This window comes from Cebus imitator, unplaced genomic scaffold, assembly GCF_001604975.1.
Source record: "Cebus imitator isolate Cc_AM_T3 unplaced genomic scaffold, Cebus_imitator-1.0 Scaffold420, whole genome shotgun sequence".
Taxonomy (NCBI): domain Eukaryota; kingdom Metazoa; phylum Chordata; class Mammalia; order Primates; family Cebidae; genus Cebus; species Cebus imitator.
In genome coordinates this window covers 900,951-904,911 of record NW_016107735.1, presented here as the reverse complement: position 1 = coordinate 904,911, position 3,961 = coordinate 900,951, and the positions used below count along the sequence as shown (strand labels likewise).

The window sequence follows — 3,961 nt, the reverse complement described above, 5'->3', positions numbered from 1 at the left end:
CAGCACTTTGGGTGGCCCAGGCAAGCAGATCACGAGGGCAAGAGATCAAGACCATCCTTGCCAACATGGTGAAACCCCGCCTCTAGTAAAAATACAAAAATTAGCCAGGCGTGGTGGCATGCGCCTATAGTCCCAGCTATTTGGGAGGCTGAGGGGCTGAGGCAGGAGAATTGCTTGAACCCGGGAGGCGGAGGTTACAGTGAGCCGAGATCGCGCCACTACACTCCAGCTTTGGCGACAGAGTGAGACTCTGTCTCAAAAAAAAAAAAAAAAAACAACGGTCCCAGGAGGGCAGTGGGCTGGGGCTGGCCCAAAACTTTGCCTTCGGGCTGAAGCTCCCTACCTTCATTTTTTCATCTACAAACCCTGACCTCTGGGGTCCCTCTGATCTTCCCATGCCCAGGTGAGAGCCCCCACACATGCACTCCATCCTCAAGACAGTCCGACTCCCTGAAGGGCCCTTGTCCTTAGAAAGCCTGCATAGGGCTCATTCCAGGGGGGGCCTACATTTGGGGCTTACAGTGGCCCCGCCTAGTAAAGAAAAATAACTGCTTGGACTCTATATGAGTTTATTTTCTAGGGTGGAGGAGAAAGCAAGCCACCTCAGTTGCCTCATCAAGCCAGAGGTAGAGGTTAGACCCCAGGAAGGACTTCCTTCGGCTCAGGAAGTCACCCTTCTCCCTGAAGTCACCAGCAGGGGGCGCCAAAGGCCAGTCTGTTGACGTGCTAGCTGAGAACGAGGTTGTCAGGAGTGAGTGAAGGTCCATCAAAGCAGCCGGACCACCTGGTGGGAGGTGACACACCCCCCTGCCAGCCCGGACGTGGGTTAGGGAGTGGCATCACATTCCGCCAAGTCATTGCCTGCGAAGACTAGCGTCACCTCTGATGTCAGGGTTCCAAGGGGCTTCGTTCCAGCTCCAGGAAAGGGCGTCGCAGGGCCCAGAGATTACACAACTTCCCCAAGATCAGCCATGGACAGGACTGGCAGAACAGGGATTCAAACCCAGGTCCCTCTGGGCGCCTCCGCCCAGGCGCCTCCACCCAGCCGCCTCCAGGATCTGCAGGTGGCCATGTCCCACGTGTCACCTTTACAGGCCCTCGGCTGAGAGCCGGGCTGGCCTTGGCCCGGCTTCCTTCTTTCTCATCTCTAAAAATGGTTTTCATTCTAAGATCTCCTTGGCAGCTTTATAATAAAAAGGAGGCTTCTGAAACCACAAATGTTTTTAAATGAATTCAAGCGCCAAGTTTCTGCAGCAGGTGGGGGTGGAGGATGAAGATAAGTCTTTGAGTATGAAAGTTACACACACGGCGCGAGAGCCCTCCACTGACCTCCAAAACTCGCGCTGCCGGGGATAGGAGCGCCCCTGGCGAGTCTCCTGAAGTGCCTTCTTTTGAAAGCTTACGGGTCCTTGTACTCTGAGTGCTTTCAGTTGGGTCCATTATGAGAAATCTCCTTTTGAGCATGGATGTATTCAAATCCAGATGTTGTCTCTGCAGAACAAAAGCTCCCTCCAAATTCTCTTTATGAAGAAGTAGGTTCTCATGCTTTGTAGGAATAATATCTCTTGATAAGTGGAATGTTTTCCCCCCAGCCAAGAACCTGCTGCTCCGAATTTGCTAAAAAAAACTGGTTTAATAGCCGGTCCATTCTCTTTCAGAGGCAGGACGGCAACAAGGTGGAATGTCAGCGCTTGATGGATTCAATAGATTGAGTGTGGCTTCACTAACAAGAGGAGGCTGGATTTTTTACAAATATTTGTTATCTATTTAGATACTTTGATTTTAAATTCAAGGCATATATTCTAATGACAAAAGTGAAAAACAGATTGATTGTCAACAGAAACCTGCTCGATCATATACTTCATTTTGATTCAGATAACAACTTTTCAGGAAGGAAGGATACAAACCTACGCATTGATTGTAAATTAGTCCCAATTTCTGTAATATTCATTTTCTTAAAGTATGCCAGGCATGGTGGCTTACGCCTGTAATCCCAGCACTTTGGGAGGCCGGGGGTGGGTGGATCGCTTGAGCCCAAGAGCTTGAGACCAGCCTGGGCAACATGGCAAAATCCCACCTCTACAAAAAATACAAAAATTAGCCAGGTGAGTGTCAGGCGCCTATAGTCCTAGCTACGCAGGAGGCTGAGGTGGGAGAACGGCTTGAGCCAGGAGGTCGAGGCTGCTGTGAGCCGAGGTCCTGCTGCTACACTTTAGCCTGGGTGACAGAGTGAGACGCTGTCTCAAAAACAAAAAAAAATAAAGAAAACCTTAAAATAGGGGAAATACGGATTACATGTCTGTTGACCATATATGTTTATGTAGCCAACAGAAATTTTTATCAGTAGGGACTAGTTTTTTGTTGTTGATTAAACCATCTGAGAGCTGGAAACAGGAATCCTTTCCTCGTTCTACTTGTAGACCATTGGTGATGGGGAGCTCACTACCTCTGAAGGCACTCTGATTCACTCTGGGACAGTTCTGATAGCCACAGAGCTGGTTCTCAGGCCCTTGTTATCTCCATGGGTGCCAGCTCTGCCCTGGGAGCCAGGCAGGGTTATACCACTGTTCCTGCCTCTGCCCCTTTTAGTCTTCTCCAAGATCAGTATCCCCAGTTCCTCACTATCCTTTACCCTCCACAAACTGGGCTCTGGTCTCTCACTGTCTCTTCAAACATAACGACAACCAGAGTTGAACACAACCCTGCAGCTCTCACCTCCCTCATCGTCAACCTATACCTCTATAGACTCAGCCTGAGATCAGTCATTTGGGGCAGCTGTCTCCATGTGCAAAGAAACTTCTGCCAACATCTCTTTCATGCAAAACCTTTTAATTTTACATCCCTCCCTAGAGGGGTTCGTCCATCATCTCATCTGCTTTAGGGGCTTTTGAGCCCTTGTTTGGTCATTTAAAATACCAGCCGCTGCATCTTTTGGGTCATCTGCAAATTGAATAAGCATGTCTTCTGCACCTTTAACCCAGCTGTCAATAGGAATGAGCGATGATCTTGCCCCAGCCAGCCAGTGTCTCTGGGACCCTGATTTCTCCATCCAATAATGAACAAGGGTGAAGGGACGGCCTCTATCAAGACAACCCACGGACTACGTGTCAGGCACTACGCCACGCCCTTTACAAACACCAAGACATTGAATTCTTCACGCCACTTTGAGGAGGGCAGTATTGTTAGCTCCTCCCCACTCTGCAGATGAGCAAAACAGGCCTTGCAGGATTTGACCTCAATTCTGACTGCACCCAACCTGAAGCATTAGCCTCCATGGTTTATTCTCAGAGGAGGATCTCTGACGTGACCTGGAATAGAGCCGGTAGACCTACCAACAGAGCTATCCTCACAAGCAGCTACATGGTACTTCTTGGGCACTCCTCAATCCCAAGTCCCACGCATGGCTCAGAAGCAGTGGGGGGCTGCAGGTTTGAGGCAGCCTTCAGAAAGGGGCATTAGATGCCTCAGCCATGACCAGGGTGAACAGAGAACCAAGGGACAATGAATTCTTCCCCTCGCCCCTGGGCCTTGACTCTGCTTCAAAGCAGGGTAGACTTAAAGCTGAGTGACTCAAAGGAGCGTGTTTGCCAGCTCAGTGAAAGTGGGGGCTTGGCGTCAGAAGTTCAGGTAGGTGTGGCATGTAAAGGAAGTGATGTTCCTAATTAAAAGGTAGAATGGGGTCAGGCGCGGAGGCTCATGCCTGTAATCCAAGAACTTTGGGAAGCCAAGGAGAGAGGATCACCTGATGAGCTAAACACACACAGAGACACACAAGTCTCATAATGTTTTAAGAAAGTTTACAAATTTGTGCTGAGCTGCATTCAAAGCTGTCCTGGGCCACATGTGGCCGGCGGGCCATGGATTGGACAAGTTTGCCTTAGATGAAGCCCAAAGTTTTCAAAGAGTTTTCCCATGGAATTTATATCCTTTTTTTCTTTTTCTTTTTCTTTTTTTTTTTTTT

The 3,961-nt window shown here is 49.2% G+C and overlaps 1 long non-coding RNA gene across 1 annotated transcript in view; it reads right to left on the bottom strand.

The window, feature by feature from the left end:
* Positions 1-552: 552 nt before the first annotated feature.
* The window catches only part of LOC108290066, a 19,767-nt gene continuing 16,358 nt past the window's right edge, over positions 553-3,961 (bottom strand). Inside the window, exon 2 of the long non-coding RNA XR_001819416.2 lies at positions 553-1,737. This is a non-coding gene — a long non-coding RNA (uncharacterized LOC108290066). The remainder of the gene's footprint in view (positions 1,738-3,961) is intronic.